The 19,577-nt window shown below is 36.5% G+C and overlaps 1 pseudogene; it reads left to right on the forward strand.

The window, feature by feature from the left end:
* The first annotated feature begins 10,962 nt into the window (after positions 1-10,962).
* On the forward strand, positions 10,963-17,961 carry LOC107863956 (annotated as a pseudogene).
* The last annotated feature ends 1,616 nt before the right edge of the window (positions 17,962-19,577 follow it).

Below are 19,577 nucleotides of genomic sequence, written 5' to 3' on the forward strand. Positions count from 1 at the left end.
TATAAACATATCATAAGATGCTTAAAAACATAACCCTTCTTGAAAAAGCAACATTCAACTAGGGCTTGATAACCCATGCATCAATTTCATGTTAAATCATCATAAAGTTCATGATTGATAGTGAAAATATTCATAATTCAACTCAAAATCTGAAAAATATGGTCACATGCATAGATTTGCGAAAGTAGACATGTAATTCATCATCCAAATCACTTGAAATCTCAAAATCTTCAATTAAAAATAAATGGGTATGAACCGTAACTTGAAATTCATGTAGAATCATGTGAATTTATAATTAAAATTAGTTTTGGACACAAGGATGAAAGATTTATCCTTGTTCAAAATCTCACATACCTTAATTAATGAAATTGAATAAAAAGCTTGATCTTGAATTCCTAATTGTGCTTTTGAAGACGACCTCTTGAAGTTCTTGAATTGGGATTCCTTAATTTTGAGCTATCTTAAAAAAATAATGGAGGGAATTGAATTTCTTGGAGATTAAATTTTGAGCTCTAGGGTTTTCTTGGAGAGTAAATATAATGCCCCGAAATCTGATTCCTGGGACGTCACACGGTGCTCCGAACTACAAGTAGTCCTAAGCTAACCCTGATACTTTCTACTAACTCTGAATCTCAACAAAGGGAAAAATATAAATATAAGATACTGACAAATGCAGAGAACTATATAAAAGTCTGAGTATATCTGAAAATGCTGATCACATCAATCTGATAAAACAAATACTGAAAGATCTAAATACGACATCTGAAATCTAAGACTGAATCTAATAGTCCGACAAACCTCTAATGACTGAAACTAGAGAGTCGTTGGGATAGGACCCCAACTGACTCATAATGTATGAAAAGAATACAAAAATAATCTACTAAAGAAATTAGAAATCTAAAAACTAAGTCCCCGAACTATGAGGACTCACCAACTGCAGGGATGTAGATGACGAACTCGAAAATCACTATCGCTGCTGAGACTGAGCACCTAAACCTACATTATGAGATAATGTAACACATAGACATATATGTGGATCAGTACTTTGAGGATGTATTGAGTATATGGGGGTGCATGCAATAAGTAAACAATATCATCATAATTTGTAAATCATGTATGCTAAATGTAAATGACTCACATAGCTCGAGTAAATCTGAGATCTAAAGATATAAATCATGATTAGTTCTAAACATATAATCTGAATCTTGTGAGCCATTACACTTAGTTCTAAAATTTGTATTCTCTTCTTGTTCTCAAATCATGTAGCCAGATGAAATCTGAAACTCATTCTGCATAGTAAGTATTTTATCTCCAAACTTTAAATAATTAAACTGTTTCAAGAGTGGGGGACATTTTTGGGAGGTTCTTATAACCGACATGTACACCATGTGAGCATCCATGGTATGCCACGACTAGCCCCCGTAAGGTTAGGGCTGTTCTACCCTTGCCATCGGAATAGAAAAATCTCATCTCTTTGATCACAATCTCAATCTCAATCATCCACGTATTGTGGGAATATATCTCAATCCTACGGTGGCATGTAGTTCTGGGGTATGAAACTGTAGTAATATACCTAACTCGGTGCTAAATACTACTCCCAATCTCATGCTCAAAATCTCAAAAAAATTCACTTTGAAAGTAATCTCATGGTTTATAATGAAACCAACTGTAAAATCTGTATTCTCAATCTGTAAAGTGGATTTTAAATCTATTCTGACCAAAAGGTCAAATCTTTCTCGATAATCTGAAAATATTCTAATCATGGGGTGCTTGTAGCACAACAATTCTCAAAATCAAAATCTTAAATAGGGCTTAATGACCCATGTATCAATCTCATAATAAAACATCTCAAAATTCATGCTTGATAACATAGATATTCATAAATCATCTTAAAATCTAGAAATTTCAGCAATAAGCATAAAATATAAACATACTCATGTAATTCAACTTCTAAATCATTGAAAATCTCATAATCTCATGAATAACAATATAGGGTATAAACCCAAACTTCAAATTCATAGGAAAACATATAAAATCAAATAACTTTTATAGTAAAAATCACGTTTTGGGCACAAAGACAAAAAGATTGTCCTTGTTCATAACCCCACATACCTTAGATGATGAACTAGATGCACACGCTTGCTTTTGAGACTCTAATTGCGTTCTTGGATGAAGAATCTTGAATCTTGAATAATGTGGAAAGCTTAAATAAATTTGGGAAAGTAATGTGGAATCTTGAAGATGCTTGATATTGAAGGTTGGAGCCTAGGGTTTTTATTGAGAGATTTTGATGAATAATGAGCATATGTTGCTCACAAATAAGTTAAATCTTTTGTTTTCACGATTTGGGGATGTGGGCAAAAGACTAAACTGCCCTAGGATTTAAAATTCATACCAGTCATGCCGTTTAAGGCTTCACTATGACGCGGTGAAGGGTCCAATGCGATACCCACTGCGATGCGGGGTAATCGCGATGAGCTACTGGTTTGTGACAATTGTGGATTTGGGGTTCACCGCGACGTGGTGCAATCACGGTGACCCAATAAAAATTGCCAAAAGCCAATTTGGCCTCCATTGCGACGCGGTGGCATTCCCATCGCTATTCTTACTGCGACGTGGCCCAATTGCAGTGAGATACTGGAATCTGATGAATGCTGATTTGGTACTCACCGTGACACGGTGGCCTGTCCACAGGGAATACTGATTACTAAAAATGCTCTAATTTCTTCACCGAGTATTGATTTTGGGCGAATCTTATATTGATGGAAAGCTTATTCAATTTCCTACGTCATGGAAAGTTGAAATCTAAAGAATTCCACACGGAATAAACATCATTTATTTTAGAAGCTAATACTTGATATTTCTAGAGACAAAATTTGCTAGGGAAACTCTGGGGTATTATAGTAAATTGATGAAATAGGAGCATATAATGCTTAGAATAGGTTTAATCTTGTGTTATTCACTATTTGGAGCTTGTGAAAAGACCAAATTACCCTTTTAAAATAAATTTTGGAAAGCAAAAAATTCTCGATTTTGCCACCTACCACGATGCGCCACTATCGCGGTGACTTACTGAAAATTGACAACTGGGAACTGGAAAATCAATGCGATATATAGCTATCGCGATAAGCCGCTGAAACTCCATTTAGTCCATCACCTTAATGCGCCACCATCGCGGTGAGCCACTAAAATTTGACAATTAGAAAATGAGACTTCACCGCGATGCAGGCCAATCGCGATGGTCCACAAAAATTTGACAAATGTCATTTTGCATGTCACCGCGATGCGGTGCTGCCTATTTTGAGACACCGTCACCATTAAAAATGCCATAACTTTTCAATCTAGTATCAGATTTAGGAGAAATTGGTATCGTTGGAAAGCTGAGTCAATTATCTATACTTTGGTGGGTCTAGAGCTTGTAAATTCTACATGTACCAAGAGTTATTCATTTTGTAAGCTAATCCTCGATATTCTAGGGGCTAAATTTAGCTATAAAAAGTATGGGGTGTTACATTATCTCCCCATTGGGAATATTTATCCTCGAATGAGACTAGTTAAGATGAAAATACTGAGGAACTGAGGCTATATGCAGGCATGTACAACTGAAACAAGTTGTATAACTGAATCTAAAATATACTGAGCGATTGAGCTAATCTCTAAGTGCATGAATTTACATGAAGATAGTTAGATGGCTGAATCTGAGACTGGAAAAGAACTGAATTAGGGAAGACTGTTATCTTTGGCTGAATCAAAATTTGTGGAGAAGAGATGAGGATACTTGGTACGCATGTCTGCTTTTGTTTCCCAAGTAGCACCCTCAACGGACTGGTTTCACCACAGAACTTTGACCAAGGGAACTTCTTTGTTCCTTAGATTACGAATCTGATGATTAAGAATCTTTACTGGAACTTCTTCATATGAAAGACAATTCTGAACATCTGTGCTTTCTAGAGGAACTGCAACGGCTGAATCATCCATGCACTTCTTCAATAAGGATACATAGAACACTGGATGAACTGAGGACAAGTTTGCGAGTAGCTTAAGCTCATATTCTACCTTCCCAACACGATTCAAAATCCTATAGAGGCCTCCATAACGGGGACTAAGCTTTCCCTTTTTGCCAAATCTCTTCACCCCCTTCATGGGTGAAACTTTCAAATACACAAGGTCATCTACTTCAAACTTAAGATCTCTCCTTCTCACGTCTGCATATGATTTCTGATGACTCTGAGCTGCTTTTAATCTTTCTTGAATCAACTGAACTTTTTCCATAGCTTCAAACACCATATCTGGTCCAATCAAAGTGGCCTCACCCACTTTGAACCAACCTATTGAAGATCTATATCTCCGGCTATAAAGATCCTCAAATGGGGTCATCTGAATTCTATCATGGTAACTATTATTAAAGGCGAACTTAATCAACTGCAAATGCTCATCCCAACTACCTTTGAAATCAAGAACACAAGCCCTCAATATATCCTCTAAGGTCTGAATAGTCCTCTCTTCCTGACTATTTACCTGCGGATGAAAGGCTGAATTGAGATAAACTTAGGTACCAAGACCCTTCTGAAAGGCTTTCCTAAACTGAGAAGTAAACTAAGTACCCCTGTCTGAGATGATGGACAAAGAAACTCCATGCAATCTGACTAACTCTCTGATATACAACTTAGCATAATTTTTAGTTGTGTAGGACATGTGAATCATCTAGAAATGAGCTGATTTAGTCAATCTATCTACTATAACCCAAATCAAATCATGCTGACGATGCGAATGGGGTAATTTAGTCACAAAGTCCATATTCATCTCTTCCCACTTCTAAGTAGGAATATCAAACTCCTGCAATATGCCACCAGGTTTTTAGTGCTCTACTTTAACCTACTGACAAATTGAACACTTAGCTACGAACTCTGTAATATCCTTCTTCATACCACTCCACCAATAGACTTTCCGCAGATCGCAGTATATCTTGGTGGCTCCTGGATGGATAGAATAGCGCACACCATCTACTTCAGCCATAATCCACTGCCTCAGATCATCAACACATGACACACATAATCTACTCTGGTATCGCAACACACCATCTTTCCCTTGGGAGAAAACTTCTACATATTGGTCTTTAACTTAACCCTTTAGTTTAACCAAACTAGGATCCCTATCCTGTTTCTCTTTTGCTTCAGAAACTAGAGAATATTCTGAACTACTCTGAACCCAAACATTCCCTTCAGCTGAGTCAACTAACCTCACACCCAATCTAGCTAATCGGTGAACTTCCCAAACTAGTTTTTTCTTATCATTTTCCACGTGAGAAACACTACTTATAGACAATCTACTAAGAGCGTCTGCCACAACATCGGCCTTTCTCGGATGATACAACACACCTATATCATAATTCTTTAACAATTCTAATCACTTTCCCTGACAAAGATTTAACTCCCTCTGAGTGAACACATATTGCAAACTTTTGTGATCCGTAAACACATCAACATACACCCCATAAAGATAGTGCCTCCAGATTTTTAATGTAAATGCAACAACAGCTAACTTAAGATCATGGGTAGGGTAGTTATTTTCGTGAGGCATAAGCTGTCTAGATGCATAGGATATGACTTTATCTCTCTGCATCAAAACACAACCCAAACCAACTTTAGAGGCATAACAGTATACAACAAATCCATCTATACCATCAGAAAGTGCTAAGACTAGGGTTGAAGTGATTCGAGTCTTCAAATCCTAGAAACTTTATGAGATATCACCCGTTAGATAGGACTGACATACTCAGGGATTACCCGCTAGTTTAGGACTGATCTCAGAGGTCACCCATTAGTTAGAACTGACTTCACAATAGTTGTTAGTACCCATGGCATAGTGCTAGCATCCTTTCAATTAGGGTTATAGATTGGGCCCCTATCAGCTCAGATTTAGGGCATGTCGATTAGATAATTACCTCCCACAGTTTCAGTTTCAGTCTTCAGTCTAGAACTCAGTTCAGTTCTATAGAATTAGGACTATCAAGTACAGTTAATCAATATAAAAAATCCAGTTATCAGTAACTTCAGACATCAGTTACTCAGTTATCAGAACTCAGTACTCATCTAAAGAAAATCTCAGATACAATATATATCTATGTATGTCCACAATATTGTAGACCCAGTAATTTTAGTAGTATCAGTTATCCACACATTTTTATATTCAGTTATTCTATATTATCAGTCAGTTACTGTTCATGTATATGAACCATTGCATTCAGCCTTACCTCATCTAGCATACTAGTACATTCCACGTATTGATGCATACTCTTTCTTTGTGCTATGATGTCTTATATCATAGGTTCGAACACTCAGGTTCCCGACCGCGCTTAGATAAATCCAGTCAGCAGTTGCAGATTTAGTAGTGAGTCCTTATTTATCGAGGATATGCTTTTATTTTAGTGTTACAGTAGCTTTAGTATTGCATTAGTCAGATTTAGTTGGGGGCTTATCCCATCAACTTCACTTTTCAGACAACTCAGTTAGAGGCTTTCAGACTAGCTTTCAGATAGTATTCAGTTTTATAGATTATTATTACAGATGTTATCTTTTTTCAGTATTTAGATTTTTAAACCATATGGCATTTCAACCTATTTTTCTGCATTTATTACAGTGTATTGTTTAGTGCTCACAACAAATATCAGTCATGGGTTAGCTTGTGGTCCTTCGGGGTTGTAAGCATCGTGTAGCGTCTAGGGTACAGACTCGGGGCATTACAATAGATGTATATATAGATCAATACTTTGAGGATGTACTAAGTATATGGGGGTGAATGCATAAGTAAAAGTAATATCTCAATGTTATTAAAATTCATAGAATATCCATGTTATATGTAATGAATCACATGGATGGAATAACTGAAACCTGAAAATCATAAATTATGAATAATAAAACATACAGCATAAATCTGGTGAGCCATCACATTGAAAGTCTAAAAGCTGAACTGTTATCTGTCATTCTTTTCAGTTAAACTGTAGGAAAATTCTTTCAAAGATATTGTATTATTATTACTAGTAAGGAGTTTTATTCAAAAGTTGTTTATTTACTTTTAATAACAGGGAGGTTCTTCTAACCAACATAAACCATGTGAGCTATCATGGAGTCCAACATCTCATTCTCCTAAGGAGAAAACCTCACGTTGGGGAGAGGTTTCATACACTTGCCAAGGAGTATAACCTAAGCTAAGTGATCACATCTGTAACTGTCATCCATATAGAAATGGGAATATTAAATCTGTACCTACATTGGCTCATAGTTCTAGAAAAGTAGGATGCGCTAAACCCACACTTTCCGCTCAGTGCTAAATACTACTCCCTTTAATCTGTGTGCTCATTCCGTAGGAAATTCACTTTTAAAAGTCATAATATTTCATACTGAAAGCTAACTGTGTATCTGTTAATTCAAAACTAAATTTAAGCTGTAAAGTGGATTTCACATCTTAGCTAAATATCAAAAGATCAAATCTTTATTCAAGGCTGTCTATAAATATATCATAAGATGGTTACAAATATAACCATTCTTGAAATAGCAACATTCAACTAGGGCTTGATAACCCATGCATCAATTTCATGTTAAATCATCATAAAGTTCATGCTTGATAATGAAAATATTCATAATTCAACTCAAATCTGGAAAATATGGTCACATGCATAGATTTGAGAAAGTAAACATGTAATTCATCATCCAAATCACTTGAAATCTCAAAATCTTCAATTAGCAATAAATGGGTATGAACCCTAACTTGAAATTCATGTAGAATCATGTTAATTTATTATTAAAACTAGTTTTGGGCACAAAGATGAAAGATTTCTCCTTGTTCAAAACCTCACATACCTTAACTGATAAAATTGAATAAAAAGTTTGATCTTGAATTTCTAATTGTGATTTTGAAGATGACCTCTTGAAGTTCTTGAATTGGGAATCTTTAATTTTAAGCTAACTTGGAAAAATAATGGAGGGAATTGGATTTCTTGGAGATTAAGTTTTGAGCTTTAGGGTTTTCTTGGAGAGCAAATTGATGAAATGGGAGCATATAATGCTTAGAATAGGTTTAATCTTGTGTTATTCATGATTTGGGGCTTGGGAAAAGACCAAACTACCCTTTTAAAATAAACTTCAGAAAGCTGAAAATTCTTGATTTTACCACCCACCGCGATGCGCCACTATCGCAGTGGCTTACTAAAAATTGACAACTGAGAACTGGAAAATCAGTGCGACACGTAGCTATAGAGGTAAGCCACTGAAATGCCATTTAGGCCATCACCGCGATGCGCCACCATCGCAGTGAGCCACTGAAATTTGACAATTGGAAAATGGGACTTCACCGTGATGCGGGCCAATCGCGGTGTCTACCGAAATTTGACAAATGTCATTTTGCATGTCACCGCGATGTGGTGCTACCCATTTTGAGACCATGTCACCACTAAAAATTCTATAACTTCTCAACCGTGTATCGAATTTAGGCGAAATTGATATCGTTGGAAAGCTGAGTCAATTATCTACACATTGGTGGGCCTAGAGCTTGAAAATTCTACACGTACCAAGAGTTATTCATTTTTAAATCTAATCCTTGACATTCTATGGGCTAAATTTAGCTAGAAAAAGTATGGGGTATTACAATAACACAACCACATACAGTTTTTTTCTTCATAACTTGCATCACCTATTTTCTTTATAAATAAGATAACTCACCAATTATTTAATTCTATACCATAACTCCACATGATTGCTGCTATAGTAAAAAGTAGATATCCCAAGACCATCTATTTCTTCCAACCTACCTATACAAGCTTGTGGTGGCAACCTAATTACTTGGTGAGTTGAATCCATACTTCAAGGGGTTGTTAGGTAGAGTGTATAAGAATAATTCTAAATAAAATATACTAGTAATGCTTGCATTACTAATGCAAGTATTATTAATGATGATATTATTTATGCAGACATTATTTTTTATGCAGTGTTTGGTTTGATGTATTAAAAATAATATATATTTACATAATTTTTGTAAATGATGTTTGTTTACCAAAATACCTTTCTTTCCATTAAACACATTTATCTCTTGGTAATTACGAACAATAGCAACATCAACTTACAAATTCACTTCCCAACCGCCAACTCTAATTCATCATCTTTATCCTCCAAAGCGCCTTCCTATTCTTCGAAAGAGATTCTCAAGTGTAAACACAGTTTTTAGAACTTCATTAAAATTGACATTGATTCAGAATTCTCCAATAAATGCAATAATTTTCTCTTTTGCACCAAAAGTAATAAAGGTAAACTGAAAGAGAAGGAGAATTTTGATGCTAATAGGAGAAGTTTAGAAAGTGATGTTGAAGACAAAGGACAGACAATTACGGGTTCCGGCAAAAAAATAGCAAAGCAATCACTGTTTGATTAAAAATTAATAAAGCAGCTTTGATGGAAAGCCACAATTGTTTGATTAAATTGAAGGAAGAAGAACATATTAAGAAAATTTGTTGCTTCTCCATAGCAAGTGCAGAGAAGACAAAGAGAGACAAAATGATTTGAGAGTTAATTTTGTAATCCATCAATTTAATGCATGTGTTGAAGTCTTTGTATTGCCAATACATGGAAAATGGATGGTATTAGTAATACACGTCTCAATACACAATATAGTGTAAAACTAATATAAGCATTAGTTATGCAAACTAATATAAGCATTAGTTATGCATAACATAAAAAGGTGTACCAAACAAGTTATTAGTAATATACAAGGTTAATATATGTATTATTTTTGCTAATACACCCTACCAAACGACCCCGAAAGGGTAGTTTAGTTTGGAAAGAGTTATCCTGAGAAAATTAATCTTGAAATTACCTAAAATTAGTTATCCCACTATGTATATGAGATATCTTATCCCATCACTATGATGGGATAAATAATTGCACTACTAACTAATACCTCTAATCAAACATGAAATAAAATAATCCTTTATTTTTTCTAAAACTAATATTCCTTATACCTCACACCAAATGATCCTTAAGATTCGTAGAGGAGGGTGCTTACCATCTAAGCAATTTCATCTAGTCATCGTAATGATTTAAACTCAAAACCTCTAATTAAATATGAGAAACTTTTATTTTTTTTTTTTATATAAAGAAAGATCTTGCATATATAACAAAACAACAAAAAGGTAAATTGTTCTCATTTCAACGTATATCAATCTTGGTGTTAGCAAACTCCACTTATTTACATATTTTCAAGTATGATTTAAGTTTTCTGCACCGTTAGTATACAAAATATTCTACACTATCAAGTAAACTTGACTTACTATTCCAAGTTATCCAACTTTTTCTTTTTTAATTTTTATGTAAATAATTGGGTAACCTGCAATAACAAATCAAGTTAACTAGAATCTTTTGTGCACTGATGGTGCACAGAACTTAAACTGTTTCAAAAATAAAAGAAAAAGACATATTTTGAAGTATAAAAGAAAAAAAAAGGGCAAAATGCTATTCTGGATCCTTGAACTATGTCGGTTTTGTAAGTTAGACACTTCTACTTACATGTTTGTCATCTGAATCCTGAACCCACTAAAAATCAATATTTTAAACCCTTCTCCCCTTTCTACACCCCCAAATACACTTCATCTCTTGCCCCAATTATTCAGTTGAGATAGTCAAAGTCATACTCATAGAAAGGAGAAAAAAAAGGAGTTTTGGGTCTTTCTTCTCTTGTCTCAGTTATTCAATGTAGATAGTCAAGAAGACAGTTTTGTTGTGGGTGATAAGTCATCTTCATGGGAAAGAAAGAAAAGGACAGTTTTGATTTTTTTTTCATTTTTCTATGGCTATCAGCTATAGACTGTAGAAAACTACAGTTGTACCATTACAAGTAAGACCACCAACAAAAGAGGGAGAAAAATTACCTAGTTTGCAAATTACTCTAGCATTCAACAAGTGAAATAAATTTCTTAGTAACTGAAGATGGAAACATTTATCTCCTCAAAATTTGTAAAACCATATTGTGTTTCCTTATTTTGCTTTGCAGATTTCAGAAATGGAGATTGGCTTGGCAGTTGGTGGTGCATTTCTATCTTCAGCTTCGAATGTTCTCTTTGATAGGCTTACTCTAAAAGGTGATCCGCTTAAGATATTTTAGAAGCATAAGCATCATGTTCGACTCTTAAAGAAGCTGGAGGACATTTTGCTTGGTCTTCATATTATGCTAAGTGATGCACAGAATAAGAAAGCATCAAATCCATACATGAGCCAGTGGTTTAATAACCTTCAGAGTGCTTGGACAACGCTGAAAACTTAATTGAAGAAGTCAATTACAAGACTTTGAGGCTTAAGGTGGAAGGTTAACACCAAAATCTTGAAGAAACAAGCAACCAACAAGTAAGTGACCTTAACATGTGTTTGAGTGATGATTTTCTTTTTAACATAAAGGAGAAGTTGGAAGACTCCATTGAGACATTGGAGGTATTGGAAAAGAAAATTGGCCGTCTTCGCTTTCAAAAGCATTTTGGTCCGAGTAAAGAAGAAACTATAAGACCGTCAACTTCTTTGGTTGATGAATTTGATATCTTGGGTAGGCATAATGAAATAGAGGGATTGGTTGACCGTTTATTATTTGAGGATGCAAATCTAACTGTAGTTCCTATTTTTGGAATGGGTAGTGTGGGAAAGACAACACTTGGTAGAGCAGTTTACAATGATGAGAAGGTCAAAAACCATTTTGATTTAGAAGTTTGGTTTGGTGTTTCTGAGCCGTATGACCCTTTCAGAATAACAAAAGGGTTACTTCAAGTAATTGGCATATTTGATCGAAAAGTTGGTAACAATCTTAATCAGCTACAAGTCAAATTGAAGGAAAACCTAAAGGGAAAGAAGTTCCTTATTATTCTGGATGATGTGTGAAATGACAACTATAACAAGTGGGATGACTTGAGAAATATTTTTGTACATAGAGATGTAGGAAGTAAGATCATTGTGACGACACGTAAAGAGAGTATTGCCTTGATGATGGGAAATGAGAAAATTTGCATGGACATGTTGTCTATTGAAGTCTCTTGGTCTTTATTCAAAAGACATGCATTTGAAAACATGAATCCTATGGGGCATCTGGAACTTGAAGTGGTCGAAAATCAAATTGCAGCTACGTTCAAAGGACTGCCTCTAGCTCTGAAAACACTCGCTGGCATGTTACGTTCTAAATCAGAGGTTGAAGTGTGGAAACGTATTTTGAGAAGTGAAATATGGGAGCTGCCGGACAATGACATATTACCAGCGTTGATGTTGAGCTGCAATGATCTTCCTGCACATTTGAAGCAATGTTTTGCTTATTGTGCAATATATCCCAAAGATTATCATTTTTGCAAAGACCAAGTTATTCACCTATGGTTTGCTAATGGTCTCGTACAATAGTTGACTTTAGGTAACCAATACTTTCTTGAATTGAGATCAAGATCACTATGAAAGGGCCCCGAAGTCTTCTGAAAGAGATGTAGAGAAATTCTTGATGCATGACCTTGACCAGAGGCGAACCCAGGATTTGAAGATAGAGGGTGCACTATTATCTTTAACATGGTCCATTAACTACATAATTTGGCGTACAATTTTTTAAACTTAAAAATTACAAAAAAAATTCCGATCAAAGTATAAACTTTAAAATGATCAAATGACGTTAATTTAGTACTAATATAACAAAAGTAGATTATCGTTTCATACTAGACATCAACGCGTTTTATATTCTGAAAACGGTCAATGATTGCATCGTTGCTTATATTTACAAATACATCCTTCTCAATGTAACAAACTAAATAATCAATTAAAAAATGCATCACAAATACTGTTACGCAACTCATTCTTGATATGCTTCATGGATGAAAAAGCTCTCTCTACAATTGCAGTAGCGAGAGAATTGAAAAAGTTATCAGTTGAGTGTGCGTGTTCTAACGTATATTTAGTAGTCGTTTGGTTATGAAAATTATATTCTTTTTTTTAAAAAAATTATTTCACTTTAGTGAAAAAACTGAAAAAATGATGGGTTTGGCCATCAAAATTTCAAATATAATTCTAAAATTATATTTGGAAAAGGCAAAACAAGTTTTACTTGTTTTCACTTTTTTCATTCATATTTCTCTCACATAATTTAAAAAACAATTTTAATTTATATTTATGATAAAACACAACTCTAATTCCAACTTCAACTCTAAAAAATTATGATTTTCATAGCCAAATGGGGTATACTTTGGCTTGAAGAGAACTTGGAAAAATTGAAAATTTTAGGGATTTGATATTGTGGGCTTGACAGTTTTGGTTTTGGGATTGGAGAATTTCCATGGCCCATGGATTTATTAAATAAGAATAAACATTAAATTAATTTAAATGGCTGGAACATTAATTGTAAAGGCAAAAATAAAAAAGGGATGCTAAGCCAGGAATCGAATCCGCGACATCCCAGGTCAAGAGACCTTACACCTGTTTTCTAGACCAGTGCACCCAAATGACAATTGATATTATGGGTGCACAACTATTACCATGTTTTTACGGTATCTATACATATATATACGATTTTTTAAAAAAGTTACCGGGTGCTCGTGCACCCTCACGGATCTACGTGGGTCCGCCTCCGATCTTGATAATGATTTGGCCTAAATTGCATATTCAAATCTTTGTATTAGGTTGGAAGAGAATCAAGGATCTCATATGTTAGAACAAAGTCAGCATATGTCCTATTCAATAGGAGAAGGTGGTGACTTTGAGAAATTGAAACCACTTTTCAAGTCAGAGCAACTGAGGACATTGCTTCCAATCAATATTCAATGCCTTTACCAAATTAACCTAAGCAAGAGGGTGCTGCATAACATATTGCCAAGACTAACATCCTTAAGGGCATTATCGTTGTTACATTATGAGATTGTGGAGGTGCCAAATAACTTATTTATCAAATTACAGCTCCTCAGATTTTGGGATATTTCTCATACAAAGATTAAAAAGTTGCCAGATTCAATTTATGTGTTGTATAGCTTAGAGACACTTCTCCTGTCATCTTGTAAGGATCTTGAGGAGCTACCACTGTGGATGGAGATGCTAATCAACTTGCGTCATATTGACATAAGCAACACTTCTTGCTTAAAGATGCCGCTACATCTGAGCAAGTTGAAAAGCCTCTATGTGCTAGTGGGATCCAAGTTTCTTCTAGGTGGTCGTGGTGGTTCAAGAATGGAAGATTTGGGTGAATTGCATTACTTGTATGGATCACTCTCACTTCTAGAGTTGCAAAATGTGGTTGATAGAAGGGAAGCTCTGAGGGCGAACATAAGAGAGAAAGCTACCATTGGTGTAGAGTGAAAGTATGGCCGAAAATTCACAAACTAAATGAGACATACTTGATGAGCTACGCCCGCACACAAACATGAAAAAACTCCAAATCACCGGATATAGAGGGACAAAATTTCCAAATTGGCTAGCTGATCATTCGTTTCTTAAGCTGCTAGTACAATTGTCTCTTAGCAACTGCAAGGACTATGATTCCTTGCCAGCACTAGGACAACTTCCTTCTTTGAAATTCCTTGCCATCAGAGGGATGCATCGAATAACAGAGGTGATGGAAGAATTCTATAGAAGTTCGTCCTCCAAAAAGCCTTTCAATTCTCTTGAGAAGCTTGAATTTGCAGAGATTCCGGAGTGGAAGCACTGGCACGTACTAGGTAATGGAGAGTTCCCTAGACTTTAGAATCTTTCTATTGAAAATTGCCCTGAACTTAGTTTGGAGACACCTATCCAACTTTCAAGTTTAAAAATATTTCAAGTTATCAGTTTGGATTTATGCCTGGTCGCTCGATGACAAAGGCAATCCACCTGGTGAGGAGATTAGTGGAGCAGTATAGGGAAAAGATGAGGGATTTGTACATGGTGTTCATCGACTAAGAGAAGGCGTATGACAAAGTCCCTAGGGAGGTTATTTGGAGATGGTTGGAGGTGAGAGGGGTCCAGTGGAGTATATCAGAGCTATTAAAGACATGTATGATGGAGGGAAGACTAAGGTAAGGACGGCGGGAGGAGATTCAGAGCATTTTTCAATCGAGACAGGGTTGCATCAGGGATCGTCTCTCAGTCCTTTCCTATTTACGTTGGTAATGGACGTGTTGACACGAAGTATCCAAGGTGCGGTGCCTTGGTATATGTTATTTGTGAATGATGTAGTGCTTATAGATGAGACGCAGGGGTGTGTGAATAAAAAATTAGAGGTTTGGAGGCAAACCCTTGATTCTAAGGGGTTCAAGGTGAGTAGATCAAAGACGGAGTACATGGAATGCAATTTTAGTGACTTGAGGCAGGAGGACGATGTGGTGGTAAGGTTGGACTCCCAGGATATTTGTAAGAGGGATAGTTTTTAGTATCTTGGGTCTATGATCCAGGGGAATGGCGAGATTGAGGAGGATACCTCTAATCGTATTGGAGCAGAATGGATGAAGTGGAGGCTCGCCTCAAGAGTGTTGTGTGATAAGAAGGTGCCCCTTAAACTTAAAGACAAATTCTACAGAGTGGCAGTCCATCCGACCATGCTCTATGGAGCAGAGTGTTGGCCAGTCAAGAACTCCCACATCCAAAAATTAAAGGTGGCGGAAATGAGAATGATGTATTGGATGTGTGGACTTACTAGAGGGGATCAAGTTAGGAATGAGATTATCTAGGAGAAGGTGGGAGTGGCTTCGGTGGAGGATAAGATACGGGAAGGAAGATTGAGATGGTTTGGGCATGTGATGAGGAGGGGCACGGATGCCCTAGTTTATAGGTGTGAGAGACTAGCTTTGGATGGCTTCAGGATAAGTAGAGGTAGGTCGAAGAAATACTGGAGGGAGGTGATTAGATATGACATGGAGCAGCTACAACTTACTGAGGACATGACCCTAGATAGAAAGGTGTGGATGGTGCAGATAAGGGTGGAAGACTAGTGTTAGTGTGTGGGTTGTAGCAAGTAGTTAGGTGATTTTCTTGTGTAGCCGAGTTAGTATTCTTTGGACTGTGTCCATAGGTAGGAGTCTCTAGCCAGGAGAGTGGGTGTGGTGGGTGTCTTTGATCTGTGTGTGTATGTTCCTACTTGGTGGGTGTCCTATTTCTTAGTCCTTAATCTGTAGTGCTCTTATTTCTCTTATCTCGCATTTTCTATGATTTCTATTTTTGCTATTTTATTACTTATTTCTATTATGTCATCCATACTGCTGCTTGTTTCATTACGACCTTATTTACTATTCTTTATGTTGAGCCGACGGTCTATCAGAAACAACCTCTCTACTTCTTCGAAGGTAGCGGTATGGACTGCGTACATCTTACCCTCCCCAAACCCCACTTTGTGGGAACACACTGGGTTTGTTGTTGTTGTAGTACTCCCAAGGTTGGAGTTCTTTTGATGACCCTGGATTGGTTATATCCCAACTTCACGGAATGAGGCAGATTGTTAAATTATTTATTACTGATTATAACTCTCTTACCTTCTTACCTATTGGCACTCTGCCGAGTACCTTGAAAAGAATAAGCATAAATCGTTGCGGGAAACAGAAGCTGGAGATGCCAGGGTGAGATGAATTCTAGTGGATATTGTAACATGTTTCTCCAGGAACTCAGACTAGAAATATGCGATTCTATAGATGAGTTGGTCCCAGGAGCACACTATTTGGTTGTAGAGTGCTGCAACAACCTTATCAGTTTGTCAATTCTTACTGGGACTGAAAGACTCGATATTTGGGATTATGACAATCTTGAAATACTTTCGGTGGCAAGTGGAGCTCAGATAACATCATTGCATGTTTGCAATTGCGAGAAGCTGAAGTGGCTGCCAGAACGTATGCAGGAAATCCTTCCATCTCTTAATAAATTGGGTCTGGGGAATTGTCCAGAAATAGAGTTCTTTCCTGAAGGAGGATTGCCGATCAATTTAGAAGTCCTTCAGATCATCAATTGTGAGAAATTGGTGAACGGCCTAAAGGAGTGGAATTTACATAGATTCCCTGTCTCAAAGAGTTAGAGATCTTTCACAATGGCAGTGAAGAAGAGATTCTTGCTGGTGAGAATTGGAAGTTGCCTTGTTCTATTCGAAGGCTTACCATAAGCAATCTGAGAACATTAAGTAGCCAAGTTTGCAAAAGCCTCACCTCTCTTGAATATCTAAGTATTTGGAATTTACCTCAAATTAAGTCACTGCTGGAAGAAGGGCTTCCCTCATCTCTTTCTGAGCTACATTTATATGAACATCATGAGCTCCAATCACTACCGACTGAAGGTCTTCGGAACCTCTCTTCTCTTCGACGTCTAGACATTACCTCCTGCGATCAACTCCAATCTCTTGCAGAATCAGCATTGTCCTCCTGCCTCTCTTACCTAATTATCTATAATTGCCCTAATCTCCAATCCCTTCCGGTAAAAGGGATGCCCTCTTCCCTCTCTAAACTACAAATTTACCACTGCCCAATGCTCAAACGACTGCTAGAATTTGAGAAGGGGGAGTACTGGTAAAAAATTGCTCAAATTCCCATCATAGTGATTGAGTGGGAATGCCTGTGATGATCGAAATGAATGACTCTCCGACAGATGTAAGTTATTCTCTTCCCACAGAGGCTTTTTATTTTGTTTTACTTCCCTTGCTTTTGGTTAATTCTTTTCCTTTTATAAATCTTGTTGAGCTGTGTAGAGCAGTGTTGACCAATGTGCATCATCTATTGCCTCTGTAAAGCCGAGGAAGCATCTTCAGATCAGGATGAAATCTTTATATTTGTATGGAAACATTGTAAAAGAAATCTAGTATAGTTGGAATAGAGATAATTTGCTCCAAAAAGTTGATATCTCAATATATGTCAGCTGGATATGTATTGCCTTAGGAGATTCATCTAAAGAGCAATTTGTATACTCTTGTGATAAATCTCATTCTGAATCTTACTTGACTATTTAGACTATCTTTTCTTGTCTAGTAACCTATGTTATCCCTCAAATCTTGCAGATTAAAAAATTATTCACCATCATGAAATCTGTTCGGCTTTGTTCCACATTTTCCGTCTCTTCTATAGAGATGAAGTGTCCAAGAAATGCAACCTCACCTTCTCAATCAGGTAGTCAACACCTTGAAAAGAGTTACATCAAGCTTGAAATTTAAAGAAATTGGAAAACTCCAATCTACTTCCACTATTTAAGCCATGTTACAACATATTAATTTCAGGTGATACGACTGCATTTGATAGCAAACACTGAACTTTTGTCGGTATTTGGATCTTTATTACAACAGTAAAACATCACTTTTGTCAGTATTTACATCTTGGGCATAATGGTTAAAACATCAGTTTTTTGTTTTGAATATTCAGAGATTTGGGTTGAAGATACAAACATTAAGCTGATAAAATTGGAGATTATGAAGTTTCCTTCAAATTATGTCCGTTACTCAACCTCGAGTGCACCTCAGAGGTTAGGGGAAAGTCAAGGAAGTATATCCTGCTCGGGATGAATTCAAGGTTAGGTAACAAAAAAATGATTTACTTGTGTTTCAGTTACCAAGATACTTATTTTGTATTAATAGTTTATGCTCGCATTGACCCATATCACCACAATAGTAGTATTCTCGCTCGAGAGAAGACTGACCAATAGAAAAGTAAGAAATACTTTGGATCCTAATAATATGCAACTAAGAAGAAACCTTAGATGGACCCATTGTAGAAGGTAGCAGTGGCTGACTGAATGGGGTGATTTGGGTAGGCCTGCTGACCATGCCCCTTAGAGAAAGACTCACTGAAATTCCAAATATAGTGCGATTTCTTAGCTAACATCTTCGCCTGACTCGCTTGTGTCACCCCTTCTAACTTCTTCACATAATTTGACATCTCATTGAACCCCTTCCCTATAGAATTCATATGCACAGACAAGACCTGAAGATCAAAATTCAAGCATTTGACATATTGTCAGATCCTTTCCTCTTCAGTAGCCAACAACTGAGTAGCATAGCGAGACAAAGCATGGAACTTATCCTCATAGGCTGCAACTAACATGTCACCCTGCTCCAATGCCAAAAAATCATCCTTCTTGCGATCGAGGAGGGCACGAGGCATATACTTCTTTAAGAACAAAGCATGAAATTGTTCCCAAGTCAATGGAGGCAAAATCGATGATTGACATTCAACATAGGCCCTCCACCATTGCTTAGAATCCTTTTCCAACAGAAAAGTCACAAACTCAACTCCATGTTGTTACAAAATATCCATCTTATGTAACCTCTCATAATAGTCAATGATGAACTCAAAAGCTTCTTTCGACTGAGCACCATGGAAAGTTGGAGGTTTCATCTTTAAAATTTTTATCAACAACTCATTTTCCGTTCCAGTCATCACCATACCTAAAACCAGACAAGAAAAAGCATCAGTCCCTGGAGCCTCATCCATTTTAGGAGCCATAGCAATAGTAGGACGAATAGTTGGAGTCTGAACAACCGACATAGTAGAGGTGACTCTATTACCCGCCAACCCACTTAAAAAATCTAACACTTGTTGAACAATATCAATAGATGTTGGGGGTAAGGCAGAAACCGTAGTTGGTGCTGCT

Source organism: Capsicum annuum, chromosome 3 (genome assembly GCF_002878395.1).
Source record: "Capsicum annuum cultivar UCD-10X-F1 chromosome 3, UCD10Xv1.1, whole genome shotgun sequence".
NCBI lineage: Eukaryota > Viridiplantae > Streptophyta > Magnoliopsida > Solanales > Solanaceae > Capsicum > Capsicum annuum.